Source organism: Protopterus annectens, chromosome 2.part1, assembly GCF_019279795.1.
Source record: "Protopterus annectens isolate FY-2018-M chromosome 2.part1, PAN1.0, whole genome shotgun sequence".
Classification (NCBI taxonomy): Eukaryota; Metazoa; Chordata; order Ceratodontiformes; family Protopteridae; genus Protopterus; species Protopterus annectens.
Window position 1 is genome coordinate 1,401,263,769 of NC_056729.1, and position 24,448 is coordinate 1,401,288,216.

Genomic DNA, 24,448 nt, shown 5'->3' on the forward strand with positions numbered 1-24,448 from the left:
GTAACCTGCCTTCTAAGCAATGTCAAACCTGCCCTCTGCAACCTAATTTACTTTGGAATGAAAGTTTCTCAATGACTATCCCAAACACACAGTTCTACACCAAAATGTCAGCATGTCCTAATTCATGTATAAACTCATCGGGTCACTATTAATTTGCTGAACGTTTCAAAGTTCGAATGTCATATGGGCAACACCATATCATCGAACTTTCAAAAGTTCGAAGGTGAAAGGCAACGGCTCCATATGCACAGAATGGGAAAACTTCCCTTTTCTGCACTGAAGTGTGGTCTCGGAATTGGTATATTTAAGTAGGGGGTGTGTGTGGGGGGGGCGCAGGGGAGCTTGCCCCGCTGCTCAGAGTGTTAAGGTAAGTTTTTTTTTAAAACTTTTTTATTATATATTCGAGGTTTCAAGTTTCGCAAGTATGTTGTTGAATATATAATATAATATATAATATATTCCCAACTCATCACCCAGTGTTTCTCTTGCCAATGAAACAAGCTTCCCCTGCATTATTACACAGTATAAAATCATAGTAACAACCATTAATTAGGTGAATGGATAGGGTCCTGTGAATTTGGTCTAGGAGTCAATGGCTACAAACTTCTATGTCAATCTAAACATTATCACACCTCAGTCCTTTGTATTTCTACTTCTCCAATGTATCCCTGCTTCCTATGGCATTCTTGGTTGAGCCTAGAATGGTTGTCATACAAATGAACCTAATAACAAACTTGTAAAAAAGGAAAAAGACTGCAAAATACTAGAAATCCACAAGTAGCAGGTAGGATCCATACAAAAAACAGGTTTATTCCAAAACAAGCATACAATAAAATTAAGCGCTTTCGTCTTGTCTCAATGGACAAGACTTCCTCAGACTAACGACAATAAAAGTTAAACAGCCATATTTAAATAAGAAAATAAATAAATAATCACATGACAACTCATTACATGAAAATTAAAAGGTGCAGCACGTTCCTACCATAAATATATTATCCACCAAACTAAGATGCATTAAACCACTGGAGTTCATTGCAAAACATTCTACACCTCTAGACAGCATACTTAACTCTACAATGCTTCTAACTCACATGAGAAAACAATTAATTTAATCCTAATGGAGACTTTTCAGCTAATAATTATGCAAGCAATAATGCCCAAAAGGGTGGGTATTAAAGTGAAACAATGGACCACTCAGGGTGCTGTGAGGCCCAGTGATCTTCATTGCTGGAAGGCCTGTTATTTCCCTATAATGCCTACTCTGTTGGGCATGATTGTGCTAGGAAAACAGTTTACCTGTTAAATTATTTTGTATTTGTTTTATTATTAGCATGTACATGTTTTTATTTTTATTTTTGACATAAATCAGTTCCTCTGCCTAATATTTCGAAGTTGGTTTCGGATATGTATATGTTGTTGGAGGAAGTATTCACATCCAACATCAAAAATATAAGTCATGTAAATATTTAATTTTGTCTACACACACACTTGCATATATACATACAGACAGATGTAGAGGCAAGACAGATGCAGTCTCACACACACTGATATAGAAATTTAGATGCACATGCACAGAAAAAACAGACTCGTCTCCAGAAATTACAGCCACTTAATTGACTGTGTATACCACAGATGGTTTATTCTGATGAAATGAATGAAGAAATATATAAATAATAGGAACAATAACATGTTTTAGGTGCTGTCAGAGAAACACTGTGACCTCTCCCCCACTCGCTCTGAGGCTCTCTCAAACACACACATGCAGATCTATTCACTTTGTAGAATGTGGATATCAAATGTCAAACTGTGATCCAATAAATGATTTAATACATAAACAGTAGCTGTCATAATTGTATTTTGGCTTGATGTTGCTAGACTGTCTAAACCATTACTAGAAATGCACAACAAAACACGAATACACACATCCTTGCAACTGGTGCTGCAGTTTCTTGCTTTAGGTCTTTTTTTCTGCTCACTATGGCCCTAAAAACCACGGTTAGTGAAAGGTAAGGAAATGTCATGTCCTTGTAAATGCTGCTGTTGTTGCTGAACTTAACAGCAATAGTTCTGTTATTTTTGCTTATTTATTTTTTATTTTATATTTCTACTTTAAGAGATGCAGTTAGCAAGGGGAAAGGAAATGGCAGAACCAGGAAGGACTGCAGTCTCAGCACAAAGATTCCATGCCAGAAAAGGCTCTCTTCTCTTTACCAGGCTCTCCCTTTTAGAACACTGAGTGTTTAATGGGGATAAGCTATGTCTTCAAGGCCATTTCCTAAAAATATATAAATGGAAGGCAAGTGGCAGGTAAACTGTACTCAACACCAAATTATACAAGCTAATGGTACAAGTGTAATGCAACAACATTAAAAAATAACTGCAGATACTCAATGTACTTGGAGTGGAAGTATCAACTAATTTAAAATTCATCTAGTTAAACTAATGACATGAGTGAGCGCATTCAGGCATACATAACAGTCAGCTGCTGTACAAAACAGGCAATAAAACATCCCCTCATTTATTAACTTCAAAATTGTCCATACTGCCTGTAAAGAAACCTACATTAATGCCTATCATGGAATATTCTGCAATTTAGTACACATAATGATCAAGCTATATTCTCTTAGTTCCTTCTTAAACCTGGGCCGGTACCTCTCAGTTGTACAGATTTCCACAGAATGACCAGATTTTTGCCTCATATTTTTGATCCATTTCTTATAAAATTGTGTTTTTTCTGGCAAATTACTTGCAAATCATTGAGGATTGAAGTCAGAAAATAAAGACAGACATTTGAGTTTCAGACTTCATGCCCTTCAGAAAATACATGCTACTTTAAGACCTGTTATTAACCAACTTTCTAAGTTTGCAAGAGCAATATTTAAAGTGTCCCTAATTTCAGGCCTTTGTCCCCCCCATTACTTATGGCTTTGTCCAGATTTTTTGCTCTAAGAGGTTGTGAGGTATGACCTGGTCTATGGTTATCAGTACAAAGGTGACTATACTTTTCACTGTCCTGATGTATTCATTATAAATGACTAGCACCTAATAAACCCTGAAACTCTCTTGTTCTCATAAATACGGACCTTTGGTGACCTCAATTCTGCTATAAGGCAGAACAAAATAATATTTATGAAATATGACATCTTCCACTTTACAGTTTGGTATTATTCTGGAATGAAGAGCATACCACATATTTGTACCTCAAGGCACTCTAGGAAAAAAAAAACATTACTCCTAAAGTATAAATACATTCTTGACTGCATATACACTTTTAAATGAACACAGCAGAATCGAGTGGCTGCATTTTACAAGACCAAAATCATACACATACTTGGAAACAGATATTGCAACCTAAATTAATTTAAATTAAGTGTACAGAATGCACCTTGTAATAAATACCATTATGACATGCTTCATATACACAATAAGGCATACATGTAGAGTGTGAATGCACAACCACCATTAGTCTCTTCATGTCTGTATTTATAGTGAAATACTCTACCATGGCACAGCAATCACTGCATGTACGTACTGTGTATACTTAGACTTCATTGCAATAGCCTCTATATCTCTTGTGGGTAACATCCTACGTTCAAAATGTTACTGCAGAGTGACAGGTGATCTTCCACGTTAGAAGGTGAAAACAAAGCAGAGTCAAACTGTACAATTGCAAAATCTCACAATATCTGCTGTTAAATAATGTCACTGCGTGTCAAACTGACCATTAGTTCCTATTATTTTAGCACTTTAATAACAATCTGTACAACTCCAATTATTATACTGCTCTGTCAATGTATTTGCGCTAGTTTTTATTAAGATGGTTCTAGATGTGCACTGAAGGTGTGTTCTGCATGTTTGCAATATGTATGCAGAAACTATATCATTTCTGCTAAGGAAGATGAGACATTTCTGATTACTCTGTAACATTCATTCTACAGTACTGTTTGATATCTATGGAGATACCTGCACTCTCTGTGTGTCTCCTGAAAAGGGGCCACTGTCTCCGAGGGACTTATCAAACAAACAAAGTGAGGGCTACTATACTTGTTGGACTGACAGAAACTGTTCCCATCTTATGGCTATGCTTATGGGGTGTATCAAGCACAGATTCAGACCCCAAAAGAACTAAGATTACTTTCTTAAACCAGGTGTATACATGAGCAGCCAGTAAATCTTTAACACAGAAAGGCCAACCAAATATTGTTTGTACATAACAACCATACAGCAATGCATGCCTCTAGAAATAAAACTGTTAACTGGTGAGTAAAAGGACAACCACCTATCCCAAAACTGGGAAAAATGCATCATTAAATCTTGCATTTTCCTGCAGTACTAATGTCCCTTTATTACTCATGATTTTTATTTGTTACACCAAATGGCCTGATGGGGCTATCCCACTGATGGGATTTTGTTTTATACAGTCAATGTTTGCCACCATGACATAGAGTGCACTGTGATGAAAAGAACATTTACAGTGGTAATACCTCTTCACCGACTTACAAAGTGACTATTTTGACATTTTACTATTTTGGAATGCCCCAAAATAATGGTCAGTTTGACTTTTGTAGTGACATCCTTTGTTTTTGTTACCAGTCATATCTTGTACAGAACAGAACTTTACATTACATTTGAATGTCAAGCTTGAAAGAGTAGATTACCTGTTTATTTTACAACCAGAACTGTAGTTTCAAAGCACATTTCCTAGATGACATTTGTATTTGGCCACTTGTCAGTGTTAACATACATATAGTATACATATAACATACACATTATGGATGGCGTAGTGGTGCAGCAGTACCGTTGTTGCCTCACAGCAAGAGGTTCTCCGGTTTGATTCTTGGCTGGAGTGCCTTCTATGTAGAGTCTGCATGTCCTCCCTGTGTTCATGTGGGTTTCCTCCCACATTACAAAGACATGTGTCTGGTCTGGAGTGTTTCTCCCCGGGCCTCCACTGAAAATTGGCTTTGTTCCAAGTTGGACTTTCCCGGTTAACAAATGTTAAATAAAAATAAATAAATAAAAATAGAAAGATTGACTGCTGTTTAGGTTTAAAATATTTTGAGTCTATAAAAGTTAGGCTCACAGCAAGCCATCCAAGTCTACATGATATGACACAATCTGACACTACAAAAATAAAAGATGTTTTTGCAAAAAAATAAAAAAAAGTGTTGTGCAGAGAAAAGAGTATTATTAAAATTCTGTTTTCCTTGTATATGACTGTGTTGGGGTTATTTGGACTGGATTAAAGAGAAGGAAAAGCACTTCATGATGTGGTGCAAAATTAAATTTCTACACCAGAAACCAGATATTCAGGATAAACACCACTATGCAAAGTCAAATTTTATGTGCAGTTTAGGCTTACACCAGCAAACAGTATTGATTTGAAGGAAGCAGTCATCACACTATAATTCCAGGCTTTTAAAAATAAATAATACAGTTTTCTGTTAGAACCAGCACATTCAGAGAAATGCAAAAAGGAGGAGACATAAATCTGCAAACCAAAGTCAGGCAGTAATGACCTAACCTCACTTTAATGTTTGTCTTTTCGGCTTTTCCTGGTTAGGGTCGCCACAGTGGAACTCCGGTCCGCTAATGATTGGCAGTCGATTTTTATGGTGCCGAGTCGCCAGCTCAACGCCCAACCTTCAGCGAAGGCACGCCCATTCAAGTATGTCTTTCAGAGGCCACTTGACTGCGGGGAGGACATACAGACTCCACACAGAAGGCACTCCAGCCGAGAATTGAACAGGAGAACCTCTTGCTGTGAGGCAACAACGCAACCGCTGTACCACCGTGGACACATCTCCTAACCTCACTTTAATAATAGTAATATAAGCGCTTTCGTCCGGTATCCAGTGTATTATGGCACTGCCTGCCTTTGGTTTGTTGTTTTGGTGTTTTAGTTTGTTTGCAGTTAATTAGCAGACATAAATCTGCTTAGGGTAATGCAAAAAATAAATAAATAAATAAAAATAAATAAATAAAATTACCAAAACTCTACCCTTGAATAACAGCAAGTTCATGCAAGTTTAGTCGTTTCACAAAGCTGCTGGGTCCTTGTATCATGAAAAAGTAAAACAAAATTAAACTGTTTCAATGTTCCAGCGGTCAGAAACCTCTTTTAAATAGATGAACACGGCACTTTATGTAACGTACACAGTCATCACGTGCTATCATTATGTTTGTCCACCTGAAGCAACACACAATATAATTAGGCCCCTGTGAATGTGTTCCTTCAGGCATGTAACCTATAGATCCACCCTGAGGTTATCCTCGTTGGCTGTAATTTTTTTTGTGGAATTCTCCCTATAAACTGGCAAGTGAAAGCATTTATCCAAGAAATATTTACAAAACATTATAAAAACACTAATTGGTTATAGTAAATATACTGTATTCAAGCACATTAATTCAGTTGTTTGACAGTGGATTAAAATATGAACAGTTTACAAACAAACAGGAAATAAACAGGAGTTGTGAAAGCTAGCTAACAGAAACACATCTTTAAGATCCACATGGACGTGGTGAGTGCTGCACTCCATTATGCAGACACGTAATTCACCCCCCCAGGGCTTGGGTCTAACCAGCAAATAGTCATTTTTCTGCAGTAGCTGCTCAAACCCTGGAAATCAATACCACAATCCTTCCTGGCTGAGTGGAGATGTATAGCCCTTGCCCTTTTTTTTAACTTTTATTTAGTGGCTCACTGCTGTTTTTTCTGTTGTGGTAAACATTTCTGTAGTGTTTTCTGCCTAAAATAGTGTAGCTAGTAGCTGTAACACAGTCCAATTTCAGGTTTGCTGTCTCTGGGCCTGGTTGTTTGTTTGTAGTGGCTGTTTGTTCTGAGCACATTTTCCAAGCCATCTTGAATTAGAAAGAGCACTTCTTCACTCTAGTGAGAGGATTCTGCTGATTGGTCCCTGGCTGGTAAATGTTGGCTGGTCACTGTATTGGAGTAAGCACCTCATTGGTTCTTTTCAACTTTTTAAAAGTTGTTGTAGGTTTTAACCTTCTGGTATTTCACCACAAATCAATCTCATTTGAGGTAACTATCACATCTGACCCTCCTGTAGCAACAGGAAGACTAAAAAACATTTCCAAAGCAGATTATAACCTCTTACGGGATGGTATAAATAGTTTAATTGCAACTCTCCCCTCAGACAGAACCAGTAACTATGTCAAGCTCTACAACAATGCCCTCTACAAGCACCTGTATAACTGCACTGACTTGGGTTGCGAACTAGCTCTCTGATAGAACCCATACAGTCAAAATAGGGGAATCCACCTCCAACAGCGGACCCATTACCAGTGGTGTTCCACAGGGATAGGTGCTGGGACCTCTACTGTTTAGAATCTATTTTTCTGAAGTACAAACTAAAACCAAGAGTCTGTGGCTGATAAAGTCTGATGACAACTGCAAAGTGGGTGCAGTCACAGAATCTCCAAATGAGAGCTGCCACTGTTGCACACTAGGGCAGTGCCGGTTAAGCAGGTTTAAACTATTCGGGCTACCTAAAGTCCACTCTTCAAATTTTCCCTTAAAACTACCTTCCTCGAACTATACTACTGATCAAATCAGCGTATCCTATAACTAAAAAGATCAACTCTACTTGACTCCAAGTAGACTATTCTCTATCTATTAAATCTAGCACTTGCTCCTACAGTACTTATTACCTTGATACGGCACTCTTGTCATAGATAGTACCCCAAAAAGGCAACCCCCATTTCTCGGTCACCCACGTCCTCCGGAATCTTTTTTAAAGTTTTCGTCTACCCTTCTAGCATGTCGAGGATCAGTTGCTAGTGTCCTCTCCTGCTCAGCTGGTGAACCTGGGAATATTGAGGCAATGTTTCAATTGCCTCATGTACCTGAACAACCCTTTCCTCCTCCCACAAAACACAAATACATGCGAGAGATGCAACTATACGGCCAAACTGGAGGCTGAGCTCTCTCAACATAGGACTGGCAAGACCAGTCAGGAGGAGAAGGTTACCACACACACTATAGACCCAGTCTCACATAGTACCATTACAACCTCAAATCATACACATAAACACACAAAGACATACTCGGAGGCTCTGATCAAAAATCTACCAAAACAGCAGAGGCCACCAAAGCAGACACCCAAACAACCACCACCTCAGAACACAACACCCGCAACACATAGACCTCACAGTCAGAGTGTCAAACAGTCACAGCCCTTAAGGCCAAACACAATGCCAGACACACTAGTCATTGGTGACTCCATAGTCAGACACACTGATGTCCCGCTCACCAGACTGAGTAAGGAGAAGGTCACAGTAAGCTGCCTGTCGGGCGCTAGAATCCACCACATAACGCAAGCACTCAGGTCTCTCAACAGCAGGTACAAATATGACTCAGTCATTGTCCACGCTGGTGTAAGCGCCCTGAGACGTACCTCCTTGGACTACATGAAAAGAGACATTGAGGAGCTCTCTGATTATGTAGCCCAGGCAGGTATGACCCTGACCTTGAGCAGTATCCTACCTTCACCAAGAATGATGCCACAATACAGAGATAAGATGATCAGCTTTAACAATTGGCTTAAACACTGGTGTCATTCAAAGGGGATCCAGTATCTGTCTGCCTGGGATGACATGCTGGACAAGCCACGCTGCTTCATGAGGGCGGCTTGCACCTGTCACCCCTGGGATTCGGATATTGGCAAAGGCTCTTGCCACCCCCATAGTGCCTTTTTAGGCAAGGCTCAAATTCTAAACCTACCACCCTAGGACACAAAAAGGAAAAAAACTAAGGGTAATGCTGCTCAATGCCAGAAGTCTAAATCTCAAAATGCACACACTCGAGGCCCTTCTCAGTATGGAGAACATCGATGTCTGTGCTGTGACAGAAACCTGGTTCAAGGCTCCTGAGAGCACCCCAGCGCTATCAGGTTTTACCTCATATCATGCGTTCCGGCCCCAAAATCCGGACAATACCAAGAAAGGAGGGGGGGGTATCCATATTCATCAAGGACACCCACACCTCAAGACCGGTGGCAACGCGACGATGCATCGGAGACCATCCAGGTGCAATTAACCATAGGCAAGACTGCTCTGCAAATTGTAGCATGTTACAGGCCACCCTCACAAACTCAGGAAACTCACATGGCCTTCCTGAAAACACTAGAGGGATAAATGTATCACCAAACACCATCATACTAGGTGACTTCAATTACCCTAATATAGACTGGGAACACTACTCAAGCCCAAACACCCTAGCCCAAAAGTTCCTGGAATTCATAAACTCAAATGCCATGGAACAACTAGTCACCATCCCCACAAGAGGAGATAACATACTTGATCTCATCATCACGAACATGGGAGCACAATGTTCAACACCGGAAGTATACCCCTCACTGGTGAGATCAGATCACAAACTAATCTCGCTGGAGGTCCTCATCCCACCCCCACCTGAAATAAAAAAGACCACAGTAAAGAACTTCTCAAAAGCCGACTTCACACTTCTAAAGACTAGTGTGGTCTCCTTTCAGGCCCCCGAGGCGGCGGAAAACAATACTCAAGCCGCTGAATCACTTACAAACGCCTTCTACCAGCACCTGCAGGACTGCATGGATAAGGCAATCCCAAGCAAAACAAAGACTCTTTGTACCAAAGGCAAGCGTCCAGTCTGGTGGACCCCAGCCATAAACAAACTCTACAACAAAAGGAGGAAGCTACTACAAGATAGAGCAAAATCCTTAAAAGGTAAGACACCCTTGATCACTATAAGTAAAAAACTAAGAGCTCTCATAAAATCATCCAAAGCAAATTTCGAGAGAAAAATAGCTAAAGACTCAAAAGACAATCATAAGGCCTTCTTTAGCTATGTTAGAAACCTAGGAGGAAACTCCCAGATATGCTCAGAACTAGTTCAAAATGATGTGAAGATTACTGATCCTACAGACATTGCCAACATACTGGCTGACAGGTTCAGTGCAAACTTCTCCCCGCCAAAAGGCGAGACATCTATACCAACTGCCTGCAGCCCCCCAAACATCTGCAGTGCCCAAGTGCGCACTGCTCTCTCCAAAGCAAAAACACAGCATCCATGGGACCCGATGGTGTCCCCGGCTGTGTGCTCCACGAACTCAATGAGGAATTAAACCCACAGCTAGGACAGCTGTTTAATCAAAGCCTTACCTCTGGATACGCACCCAGGGAGTGGCACACTGCAACTTTGGTCCCACTTCACAAAGGCGGTGGCTCCACAGACCCTGGAAATTACCGCCCATTAGCTTGACAAGCCTTATCTGCAAAGCCATGGAGAGGATCATAATGGACCTCATAAATAAAGACATAGGGAATTTGCAGACTTTGGATCCAACCCAGTTTGGCTTTGTCAAAGGCAGATCATGCCTTTTAAACTTGGTTGACTTTTTGAAACAGTCACCAAAGCCATTGATGAGGGAAAGGCAGTCCATACAGCCTACCTCGATCTGGCTAAGGCCTTGACACAATACCCCACTCGGGTATCATTGAAAAACTCATCAGCTTAAATGTTAACCCATACATCACAAGATGGGTTGCAAACTGGCTGAGTGACAGAACCCACAGGGTCAGAGTTGCTGGCGCCATGTCAGACTCAAAGCCTGTCACAAGTGGTGTCCCACAGGGCTCAGTCCTGGGCCCACTCTTGTTTGGCATCTACTTTTCCAGTACAAGCAAACACAGGAGGGTTATGGCTGACAAAGTTTGCAGATGACTGCAAACTGGGCCATAGTAGAAAACACATCTGACACAGATATCCTTCAGAAGGGTCTCACAGAAGCGGATAACTGGTGCCAGAGCCACGGCCTAAAGTTAAATGCTAAAAATGCATAGTCATACCCTTCGCGAAAAACAAGGTTACCCCTAGCTACCAAATAGGTGGCAATCCACTGAGCACAGAAGAAGTTATCAGGGACCTGGGGACCCAGGTTGATAGTAGTCTGTCATTCGACACCCATGTAGCTAAAGTAGTTAGGAAGTCCTTCTACATTGCCCACCTTATCATGAAGGGATTCTCATCTAGATCAAGGGAGGTCATAGTCTCCCTTTACTCATCACTCATCAGACCAATGATTGAGTACAATGCCCCATTCGGAATGTATCTGACCCGACACTTGCAGCAGCTGGAGAGGCCACAAAAGTTCCTCACCAAAAGGATAAAGGGTCTCAAAAATCTGTCCTATGCTGCTCGACTGAAAGAACTCCAGCTCTATTCAGTCGCACCGCTTGCTCAGAGGTGACCTTTGCCTAACATACAAGGCCATGTCAAACCCAGATTTGATGAATATGCTTCACCTCAAAAATCTAGATCCATCAGAGCCACAAGGGCGGAGACTTAAACCTCGACACGGCTATTAATAGGACGTGCTGGAGGGATAGATTCATCACCCAAAGACTCCCTATGCTGTGGAACAAAATCCCGGTACATGTGAGGCAGAGCACCTCGCTGGCCTTGTTCAAGAGAAATCTTGACCAATGGATGGGAGATCGCAGATATACCCCAGGAATTACCTCAGTGTCACTGCTCGACAGAGGCACAGCAAAATAATGGGTATAGTTCCCCATACTAAAGGGGTGGCGTAAGCCACAAAACAATGGGCTAGGCTTATAAATGCCCTCGGGCAGATAGCCTAGTATGAACCTATGAACCTATGAACCTATGTCAACATCCTTCAAGAAGGTCTTACGCAAACAAACGATTGGTGCCAAAGTCATGGCCTCAAGCTCACTGCAAAAATGTATTCTCGTCCCTTTCAGCAAGTGCAATGTTCCTGCAAATTACCACATCAATGGCAAAACCCTAAATACACACTCAGTGGTGAGAGATCTGGGCACTCAGGTTGACAGCAACATTGCCTTTGATCACCATGTCTCCAGAGTGGTAAGAAGGGCATTCTATATGTCTCACCTCATAACTAAGGGCATTGCCTCGAGAAAAAGTGAAGTTATCACCTCCTTGTACTCTTCACTCATTAGGCCAATAATTGAGTACAACATCCCTTTTGGCATGGACCTTTCAAAGCACCTGCAGCATTCAGCAACTACCCTATGTAGATCAGTTGAAATCACTGTCACTTTATTCTGTTTCATACAGACTACTCAGGCAATCTCTGCCTTGCATATAAGCTGATCTCTGACCCCGCTTTATTGGAAATGCTGCACATCCACAAGTCAAATGGCACACAGGTTACTTACTCTAAAGATCTGCGACATCAATAGAACCTGCTGGAGGGACAGATTTGTCTCCCAGAGGTCATCACACCTTTGGAATAGACTCCCACTTCACATCAAACAAAGCACCTCATTGGCTCTCTTCAAACACAATCTGGATGACTGGATAGGTAACTGTAAATTCACCCTGGGGGTTCCACGCGTGTCCCTCTTGGACAGAGGTATTAGGTGCTGATCATGGTAACAAGGGTAAAATCTGGCTAAACTTGTAAGGGCCCTCGGGCCATTAGCCTGGTAACGTCCTATAATCCTATGAAGTAACCCTTTCTGTTGTGTGATGACATCCACTTGGTGTGGCAGTTTGTAGTACTTGCCCCTGGCTATGTGAAAAAGCAGAGGGAACTAATACTGTCTTGGCCAAAAGAGAATCACTAACAACAGTTTTGTTTTTTTTCCTTTTGGGTCTTTAGATGAACTCTTGGAATGAGAGGTGGTGAATTTTCTGAATTCCAAAAATTCATAAGAACATGATAGAACCTCCCTTTAGACCAACTGTTTCAGCACAATGGTCAGAAACTCACCCCCTTGCCATTTTGGTAGATAAGTGGGAAAAACTTGTAGAAACAACCTCCACCTTGTTTAAGATTCCTGGGATTTCCTGGGACATTTAAAGAATAGTATTTGAAAGAAAGATTTGATATTCTTGACCACTGATATCAGTGATTTATTTTCTGTTATACCACAACAACAACAACTTAAATATGAAGGACTGGAACTATTTCATGAAACCCTTACCACACACTCCTCTATATCTACTGCTAAAATTTCTTTAGTAGTAGAACTTATGTCCCTTAATTTGGAAAATAATTCTATATTTTTTGAGGGAGAGTTTTTCCAACAGATAAGAGGTGTAGCAATGGGTGCAGCCTGTGCCCCGGCTTATGCCAACATAGCCCTACTTGGATGGGAAAACAGATATGTGCTTACTGGTGGTTATTCAATGAATCTCCACCTCCATCTGAGATTTTTGGGTGACATCTTTATTTTATGTGATGATACAGAGGCAGAGATGCATTCTTTTGTGGAATACCTGAACAGCACCACATAATTTTTAAAATTCACCTGTAAGTGGAAAAGGGTGAGTATTAATTACTTAGATACTCTTATTTCTCATTCAGCCAATGGATTTAAATCCAATGTATACATGAAAGAGATATTCTATAATGCATATTTACATTTTATAAGCACCCACCCTATACTCAAAAGAAAGGCTTAGTTAAAGGTCAGGCAATAAGAATATAAAGAATGACCTCACACCGTGAGAAAGTATGGGATGAACTAGTCAAACTGAAAGAAATGTTTTTAGTAAGATGTTACCCCACAAATTTACTCAACGGTCTGATCAAAGAAGTTTTTGATGAATGGGGGGGCAAGTACAAGTCCCTATTGGGTCTCGGTTTAGATAAATCATCCAATGAAAAACAGGAGGTTAAATACAAAAAAGTCACTTATTATACAACACAATCAATTTTCTAAAGAGATAAGGGAAATAGTAAGAAGGAACTGAAACATTTTTAGAGTAAACACAGATGTGTATAGCAAGGTGGGGGTTGGACTCACCTTCATTACCAAAACTGGGAAGAACTTTAAACAGCTTTTTGAAAATAAAATATCAGAAAGTACACCTTTAGTTTGTGGTACTTCAACCCATGGAAGCTGTAAACAGTGTGCATATACTGTTAAGACAAAAACCCTGGGGTTGGACAGCATCCTGAAAAGTAGAATGACATTTTGCAAAGGAAATTGTTCCATCTCTAGAGTGCTATATTTGGCTGTGTGTGACAACAGCCCAGCATATTATGTTGGAAAAACAAAGCGTGCATTTGAAGCACACATTTATGAACATGTGTATGATATCACTAACGAGAAGGAGAGCAATGCCTTATACAAACTCTCTACCAGCTGCAATGGTTTAAAAAAATTCTCCTTTGGCATCTTGGAGAAAATAAACCGAGGTGGAGACTGGGCGGCTGTGTAATAGACAGTTTATGTGGCCACTTGGATTATGTGCTACTCTCCCCCTAGGGCTTAACGATTATGTTTCTATAGCACCAGTTTTGAATATGAAGGCTGAAAAATTATAACTTATTTATCTGCATTCATTAAGTAAAGTACGTCTTATTTACAGAGACTTATAATGTTATATGTATATGTGTTTTTAACATCCTGTATTTCTAAAAATAATTTAAATATTGATTCAAACTTTTTAATTAGCCAATGGAAATGCTGGAAGCATAGTATAAAAGAACTGATGGTTGATTTTATGATTATTCTGATGAAGTCCCTTAGAGAGATGAAAGCACTCAATCTTGTTATTAAAATCCTTGATTTTACTATTTTGGATCCTCAGTGGTGTTTTTTTCTGCATGGTTCTAATTTTGTTTTTTGAGTTAGTTCGGGACTTATTTCTGGTAGGAACAGCTGTCTCTGCATTTATTGATATGATTATACAGGGTTTATGTGAACAATTCTGCACAGGCAGCTGTGTTCTCAGAGGTTTTTTTGGGGGGAGGGGCTTGAAATTTTGACAGGTTATTGGTTAGTATCAGGAAGTTTGCCTTAGAATAGTCCTTAAATGATACTGGGATAGCCAGGGCCACAGAACTGATTTTTATTATGAAGGATACAGCTTTGTGGTCTAACCTTACCAGAGAGGATACTATACTAGTGGGGTACAGCATTCTCACACGTTTATGACTACCAGGTTGAGTATGTGAGCACCCCTACAGGGCATATAGGCTATCTAGTCCAAGGTGCTTGCTTTTACAAAGTCCAGTAATGTATGGGCCTGTAAGTTTGGGGTTGTGCAAGTATCCCAAGCTATAGTATGGCAGCTGAAATCACCCATGAAAATTGTACTGGGTTGACTATTGAGGGCTTCCAGTAAGTACATGTACAAGTTATAGATTACTTCTGTCACACAGGGGGACCTACAGCTTGCAAGGATACAATATGGGACTTTGCCTATGGAAATTTGGACATGGTGGATTTGTTATTGATATAGATTAATACACCACCATCTTTGGTCTCTGCCTGTGCAATAGTTGGCCTGAGTGTATGGAATGCACTGTAGCCCTTCAATGATGAGGTCATTCAGCTGCTTTAAACCACGTCTCAGTAACAGGACAGATGTCCACATTCTCCAGGGTGAGGAGTGCCTGGAGGGAGTGCTGTTTCTTGTTTAAGCTCTTTACATTCCCTCAAGTTGGTTTTGCTACACTGGAAGGTTTGTTGGTTTGGCATTGCCTAACAAAAGTCAATGTAATGGAGTTCAGCTGTTTAAACAATATTTGAAACCCTACTGGGGGGGCAGGTGCAGACCGTCCTTGACAAAGCAATGTGTTCTGTTGACCATGTCCTACCATGCTGGCAAATATTACAGACCCCCCCCCCACTTAGAATGACACCAGACACTAAGCCAATTACAGAAGTCAATTATTTTTTGTTTATATTGTGGCATCATCCTTGGTGAAGGTAGAATGCTGCTCAATGCCAGGCGCATGCCAGTCTGGGACACAGCCTGAGAGCTCCATAGGGTCTCTCCTTCAGGGAGGTCCATCTCCGGTCATTTACACCCATTTGTACTATAACTGAGCCTATACTGGTACTTGTGGTCCATTAACATGAATGTGTAGGTGATTTGTTTGATTTTGTCCCCCGATTGCCATCTGACTGTGATTTTCTACTTATTCAGACTTGTGAGTGGGCATCTGTATGTCTCAAAATGTGACAAATGTTACAGAAGCCATACAACCAAGTTTGTATGAGCAAACATGAGATAATAAGTTGAACACCTTCGTCTTTCAGCATGGAACTGTGCTAGATGGCACATGATATGTGGGAATGGAGTAAAGATGTAAAGAAAGTTTCCCTCACAACTTATGACCAAGGCATCTAGCACACACTGTCTCATCCTCATCCCTGCTGGAGAGATAAGAACAGAACGAACATCATATTCTTTTGGACTATAAATGTCCCATTTCCAAAAGACGATTGTACCCTTTAGTAAGACAACATGAGTGGCAGTGTAATGTTCCTCTTCAGGGATCTAATTCCCGTAACTTGCTGACCACAACTGGAAAGATGCAGTGAAAAGGGAGATGCAGTCCCACATCACTTTCACAGAGACTGGGCAGTGGTGAGTGCTGATCTGTTTGTTCAGTGCCACACTACTCCGAGACCACAACACTTATTAAGAGAGGCACAAACTTCAGTGGCTACAACACCATAAACACTGCTCTCAGATCTACAAGACTGATGTGAAGCAGCATCTCCACAGAAGTCCACTGATTCTACCTTGCAGCACAAATGAACTGCCCCCCCCCCTCCTGCAGTGCACTGGATAGGTGGGACTCTTGTTAGAAAACTGAACAGGAAGGGGAACTTCAACATTCTACGGAATGGCAGGAAGGGTTAGAAAAAAAAACTAGAGAGCGCAAGGAATTTGTAGCCACAGGGAGTGCAGAGTCCACTGCAGGACATGTGTGTACACATGGCCGCCTTGACAGCAGTGAAGTAACATACAGAACAGACTCCACTGCAGAATGTGTACATGTACAAACAGTGCAAAGTGCAATTGCCATGAGCTGCAAAGATGTAAAAGATGGTGGGCCCACATCCACCTAAGGAAAATTTTCAATAACAATAGTTTCCCTGCTCTAGGGAGAAAAATGTGGGATTTCACTGTGTCTAGTATCCTTTAAATAAAAGAAATCTGCTGCATATGAATTATGGGTGACATTTTCCAGATGAATGTGAATCAAGACACTACAGCCATAGGACACTACAAACCAGAGCTGATCCCAGGGATAGCTAGGACTGGCCAACAGATATCAGTTTCCATCAATGGGCAGGAATAGTAAGGCTATAAGATTACTACTACAGGATTACACCTATCAAAATGCAGAATTACTTTATTGAAAATGCTGCCACAAGACAAAATAGAGAATCATTCTCTATGGCTTCTAAATGGTGATGTTACAAGAGGCATCATTCAGTTCTACTGATGGCATCCAAAACTCAGCGACCGGAAGCAGTATCAAGCATTGCACTATGATACGTTGGGGGTTCACAAAACCATTGTGAGGACTTGAGGTGGTTCAAATCCAGAAATGAGTGAAACCCAATCCCAATATCATAAGAACTGAAAAAGAAAATCTCCATTCTTTGCCCTCTCATCAGCACTACATCCACTATTCTTTGAGAGTGGAATCTGGAAAACAGGAATAGGAAGGTTATCACATGGAAGCAGTTTTATCAGGAAAGGAAGACTTATCTCCTAGAATCATGACTGCATTTCTCTGGAAAAGTCCTTTTAGAGGACCTCTTATCCTTTAGAGACTGTCTTTGATGTCTATGTCCAAAAAGACCTGCTTTGGAAGGGTAGTTCTTCTGGTACTTAGGAACACTGGAAAGGAAAATTTGCTTAAGGTCTTACATAACCTTACCCTGTAACACCATAGTGAGGTCTGCAGCTGCAGGACCAAACACATTTTGAGTATCCAGAGGAGAGTCTAACAGTTTAACCTTGAAATCCTCTGGAAGGGATTAAAGCCTAAGCCAATAATACCTTTGAATGACTGACCCTGATGCAGGCACCCTTGAAGAAGCTTCAGTAGTATCATATCTATACTTGCCAAATGTCTAGCTACCTGAGAAGCAGAACTGAGCAAAGAAAGAGCTGAAGTCTTTCTGTCAGTCAGGCATATCAGCTAAGACCACCCCCAGTTTGGAAAGAAGAGAAAGCATATGTGTTTGATAGTTGATGGCTCTGAAAGCCAAAGGAGCAAAAGTATGCACCTTCTTTCAACACCTATCCATGGCTCTGCTATCTTTGCCTGTTGGCAAGACTTTAGGAGATGCAGTAAGCTTACTGGGTTTGTCATCTGAGAAAGGGAGGGATCTGAAGAGGAATTCTTACAGAGAAACCTCTGGGCCTCAGGGATCTTATAAAACCCGTTTTTTTAGAAGCAAGAATCTTGAGACTCAGAGGCTTGAGGAGCAGATCTAAAAGTGTCTAAGACTTCCAGAACAAGAGGTACTGCAGAAGGTCTACAGGAATCCATCTGAAGAAGTCTGTAGTACAGCTTCTGTATATCAGACAGTGCAGGCTTTCTCACTTAAAAAGCTGCATCATTTTAAGGATAGTATCCCTAAAGAAAAGTTCCTTCACTGGGGAATTGGAAGAGAGAGTCTTCCTCATCAGAACCAACAGCAAGGGACATGAATCCAGGGAAACTAAGCTAAAGATTCCTCAACAGAATCTAAACCATTCTTCTTCTTCTTCAGAAGAAGTTTCCCTAGTCCTTTCTAAAGCAGTAGAAGAAAATTAATACCTATAGGAGAAGGGACTGGCAACCCTTAAGGAGGCTTCAAAGTCATTAGAGCTTTAAAAACACATTGGGTAAAGTCTTGTCATTCTAACGGTGGGTCCTTAGCAACAGGAACGATATGTCAGTTTTTCCTGCTTCTTTTTAACAGGGATGTCTGCCCTTACAAATCTTGAGGGTTATGAACCCTGGTGCACCTCTGTGAAAGAACCTGGGAGATCTTCCCAAACACGAATTTGTGTAATCCTCCACGTTCTTTTGAAATTATCAGCCAAGGCTCACTCTTCTCATCCTCAATGGACAATGGCTCCACCCAGAAGATGTGTGAACAGCCAGCTGCATATCTGCCTCCAACGAGGATGTGGCAGTGGAGTCAGGTCTCTGAGCTAGGCAGTCTATGGTCTCTTCATCAGGCACAATGGAAATGTGTGTCAGGGCCTTGACAGCAGAAGACTCTGGTTTCAGTTTCTTCTCCGTCTTCTTTAAATAAGGTTGGATGTCACAGCAGGAAGATTCCAAAGCCACTGTTCCTTAAGCAAGAAGCTTCAGGTGCTGATTCTCAAGATACACCAAAAAAAGACGAAAGACAGCTGCATAGGGACTTGGCAATGGAGGTATGGCAAGTAGAACACTCTTCATGATTGTGTTCCATACCTAAACAATAAAGGCACGTATTGTGTCTGTCCTTATGGGAAATTATCTCCCACAATCAAATTTCACCTTCCTGGATGACACATGCCTACAATGAAACAGAACTAAAGAATAAGGAAGAGTCCCCAGTGGGGTACTTATCTGCCCAACACTCAGTAATCTAGATCTAAGCATATGACCTACAGACCAAAAACAAAACACTGTCTTCGGGCTAGTGGCAAAGAAGTTCTGAAGGTTCTGCACTCATACATCACTTGTGTACCTTATGCTTTGGACATAGCACATACAGCTGACCTATGGCACATGGAATGGCCCAGGCTTTGGTATACTGGCTGGATGTACAGCTATTCTTCAGACGCTATCCCTATAGTAAAGAATACTGCAATAGTGATTAAGGAAGGACATTCATCATTTTATGATCAAAGATATAGAAACTGAAGTAAAGAAAAAAGGTTACACAAGTGCCATGGTGTTCCCTTATGGAAGGACTGTATTAACAGTTAAGGGTACAGTGACAAAATATTGGAATATAATTTTCAGTGATGAAAGCAAGACAATTTTGGGAGACAAACCAATTTTACCTGGAAAAAGAATCTGAATATGAAGCAGGTTTAGAAAAAATAAATGTACTTACAAGGAAAGGAGGTATGGCAAAATGTGATAGGAGCAAACCATGTAAATATATTAACAATTCAAAGTATGTTAATATACTGGGTTACACTTGGAGTATATGTTGTCAGGGTCAATATAACTGTCAGATGAAGCGAGTGGCTTATATCGCTATTTCTCTTTCCTGAGAGTGACATTATATTGGAAAAACAGAAAGGTGCTTGAATAAGAGAATTCTGGAGCAATAGGAGATATCCCCTTCCACATAAAACAAAGTTCAACCTTGTTCGTATTTCAAGCACAATTTTGATCTATGGATAAAAAAAAAAAAAAAAAAACAGAAAATTTACCCCAGGACTGCTCCCTGTACTACTAATTGTCAGAGGCAGCTCTGAAATGCTTTATCCCATGCATGGGACCCCAGTTATTCTCAATAGGGGTAATATATAAGGATTGCATCCAGAAAAAAGGAGGTTATTACCTCTCTGTACTCCTCCCTCATTAGGCCAATAATTGAGTACAACACCTGCACCAACTGGAAAGGCCACAGAAATACCTCACAGGCCTCCAACACCTGTCCTATGTGGACAGGCTCAAATCACTGTCACTCTACTCAGTATCGTACAAATTGCTCAGAGGTGAGCTGTGTCTCGCCTACAAGGCAATCTCAGACCCTGCACTACTAGAGATGCTCCATATTCATAAGTCATAACTCCACCCATTACCCAATTGAAAGGCCTAAATTTAATATGTGACATTAACAAAACCTGCTGGAGAGAGAGAGGGAGAGGTTTGTCTCCTAGAGGGTGCCCTGTCTCTGGAATAGACTCCCCATACACGTCAAACACAGTACGTTGCTGACCCTCTTTAAGTGTAACCTTGATGAGTGGATGGGAAACCACAAATTTGTTCCAGGGGGATCCACCTGTGTCCCTCATTGACAGGGGTGACACAGGTGCTGATTGGGGTTTCTTTTTTGGGGATAAACTCTTGGCTAGGCTTGTAAGGGCCCCAGGGCCATTAGCCTAGTAATCTCCTACGATCCTATTATCAACCATAGGATGGGTAAGTCCAATCTATAACCAAATGGGATAGGTTATTTTGAGCATAAAAGGGAAATTGGTTAGGCTTAAAATGGCCCACAAGAGCAGCTATCCTAGTACTTACCTATAACCCTATATATGAAATAAGAAACTCATTAGTGCGTTCTATAAACAGTTGACCACTTGTGAATCTTTTAATAACTTTATATTTTTTATCTCAGAAAACGTCCCTAAGAATAGTCCAGCGAGGAATGGGAATCCTTTTTGAACAGTATGAATTAGTGTGGCAAATTAGATTAAATGCCTCTCAAGCACTAGGTTTTAATGGATTGGTGTCCATTAATAGTACTTTAAGACACAGAGCTTTATCTATTAATTTGACAGACTTTTTATAAATTAATATACTATGTTATATTTATTTTAAAAAGTAGTTTTTATTTTATAAGTTTTTAATTTTTGACGTGACTATTTTTATTTGGGATTGTGTAACATTTGTGTTTCTTCTTGTGACTGGATAAGGGGAATCACATGACTACATGTTGTTTAGTATTAAAACTAAGATGTTAACCATTATTAGTTCTGATGAAGTCCAAGAAAATAGGAAAGAAAGTGTTTAACTTGTATCACTACATTTTACAGTTCTGCAGCATCCATATATAGTTGTCCTTTTTGGCCTACTTGTGGTAGTTTTTACAGCTGGGAGAGTGTATATTGGTTACATGCTTCTTAGTTGACTGACACACTAAAGATGAGGCAGAATGCCTTCTACAAGGAGGGACTTGCATGCAGAAAAATGACAATGCATAGCAAATGGAGCTGGGATTTGGCATCATGTTTAAGGTATTTACCTCACAATCGGGGGGGGGGGGGTACAGGGATTGATTTTAACTAAGGGGAAATTGGCTAGGCTTAAAATGGTCCACAAGGGCAGCTGGCCTACAAAGTAGGAGGGGAGGTGGGTTTGGCATAATGGTTAAAAGTCTTCACCTTATAGACACAAAGTACAGGGTTTGATTCTGACCTCAGGTTATTAGCTAAGCTAAAAATGGCCCTTCAAGGCAGTTAGCCTAGTATTCACCTAAGAACTTATGAGGACTCATTTACCAGTCTCCCAAACACTGATTCTGACTTAGCATTGGCTGGGGATTCAATGTTAAAAGACAGCAGAGCTACATTAGGAAATTTTCATAAAAGCAGTTGTTCCAGCAGATTCATTGTTGCAGTCCTCACATTTGGGATATCTCACAGACAGTCTGATTGGCTAGCCTAACTTGCAGAGCTTTACCTTCCCCCAGAGCTTTGTCTGAGGTCCTCCCACCAGGACTCAATGATTTTAGCAGTATAATAGGTGAGTCGGCCAATGATATCTTCAGATCTTTCTTGGCCAAAGCACCAGTGGACCAGATGGAACAGCCCTATCTGCCTCAAATCCAGCTCAGCTGTCCCCATTCCAAATCTCCAGAAGTACGCACAGCTAAAGGAGGAAGGGAATCATGATAAGAAGTGAGAGGGCACATAAGAGGGACTACAGAGTCACTGCAACCCATAAAGAGAAGAACAACGTTTCAAAATTTAGGGATATGGGGTGGAATATGGACTGCAACAGTAACCGTTTGGCTAGGCTTATATAGGCCCTAGGGCCAATAGCCTAGTACCTACCTATGAACTTATGAATCTCTATGAACATCTACATTTATGGGACATTTCTAACACAAATGTACTCTGTTCATCATAGCATTCAATGTTACACTTCTCACATTTGGGAAGATTCACACAGCATAGAGAGTCTGGGACGAGGAAGAGAAAACTGTGTGGGACATAAGACTGCAGAGTTGCAAAGGCCGTAGCAGCTGCTCCTAAATTACAGTCTTCAGAGAATGTGTGAACAGAATTCCAGGTTGCTGATTCAAGAAAAGTTTGTGTAATAACACACCTGAGGAAAGCTGTGGAAGCTGTAGTGACTCTGGTAGGGTGGGCCCTGATATACTCTGGAGTAGCTTTACCAGAACAATAAAATGAAAAGCAATGAACAATCCCTTTAAAACAGTCGGTTTGTTTGCTCCCACATCAGCTCACAAGCTAGGTATGAAGAATTTGTGGTGAAGTTCATCATGGGTTGTGGTGCTTTGAAGGGCAGATCTTCGTTTTAACTGATTTGTTGTATCCACCATGAGATCTATTTTCTGATGTAAGAGAGGAGTGGGATATTGGTCTCTAATGAATGGATAGGATGACACCAACTGTTTCTCAAGTGCCACTGAAGCTTTCTCCTCTGTAGTCCAGCAAGTGGCACTGTTAGGCTACAGGATAGCATGTAACCAGCAGTCTAAAAAACTCACTGGCAGAAACTGCCTCTTGCAGCAAAATGTTCTGTAAGTATAGTATCAGATGGGCCACTTTGTTCTCCAGGAGGAAGGCTTTGTTGAGGGTTGTATCCAGATGGGCCTCCAAGAAAACTAGGTAACTTGGGGGTAATTAGGTCTGATTTTGCTCTGTTGATTGTGAGACCCAGATTCTATATGCAATTCAAGTGAACTCCAAAGCCTCGACTATCCCCCTGTGGGACTCTGCTAGTACAGAGCAATCTTCTAGATACAAGTAACTCTGGATGCCCTTTGCCCTGAAATAGGCAATCACTGGCACCAGGCACTTTGTAAAGACTCTGAGTGCAGTAGACAAGCCAAAGGGCAAGGATAACAATTTGAAATGACTTCTCCCTACTGCAACCTTGAAAAATTTTCTGTAACCTCTTACAATGGAGATATGAAGGTAGTCATTCTTAAGGAGCAGAACAAACATAATGGCTTGAAGAACATCTTGATTTCTGATACTCTACGGAACTTGTTTAGATAAGACAGATCCAGTTTAGGTCTCCAGCCTTTGGGGGTGAGGTCCAACTGATTTTTAAGAATTGCTGGTATGCTGCATTTTGGAATCTTTTAAAACTATAATCTATAACCTTTCCAAAGAATGGTAAAGTTTCCTAGATTTTTGCAAAGACTAAACACCCTCAACGTTTCTTGAAGGGGGGAAGGACAGTTGGGGGAGGGTGGCAAGTCAGTTGGATTGGGCTTTGGAAAGGAGGGGGCAGCCTGGCTCAGTCATGGCTGATTCTCCCAGGCTTTCTTTTATGTCTTGCTTGCCATTATCTTTTGAACTTGGCATTTTCCTGCTTAGAGTGTAAGGGCCATGTTTTCACTAGGTAGTTCCAGCTGTACTTAGGAGCTTGGCTCTGAAAATCTTGCTTTACACACAGCATAGTCTTTCCCTTTTCTTCCAGCTTCTTCAAACCTCTTTGAGCAAGGAGATCTTTGTCCAGAGGCACATTAAGGATTTCCATCTTTCCATGGTCTGGAAGGGGCACTCTCCTCAACTAGACATGTCTCTGAAAAACAAACCTAAGTATTTGCTCCCCTGTATGATGTATCACTGCATCATAGCCACGTATCTTGGGTGCCTGGCAACTTCAAGGATCGCATACTTCAGATCCATCTCCTATATCTATTATGCGTTAACCTACCAACTTTTCCAGCAGGGTTTATTATTAGGAAATCATGCAGAACTAGCAGTTGAAGG

General features: G+C 41.0%; 1 protein-coding gene across 1 annotated transcript in view; it reads right to left on the reverse strand.

Moving 5' to 3' along the window:
- Nucleotides 1-24,448, reverse strand: part of DTNB (dystrobrevin beta) — a 2,387,431-nt gene that overhangs the window by 310,332 nt on the left and 2,052,651 nt on the right. The gene's annotated exons all lie outside the window — the stretch shown is intronic.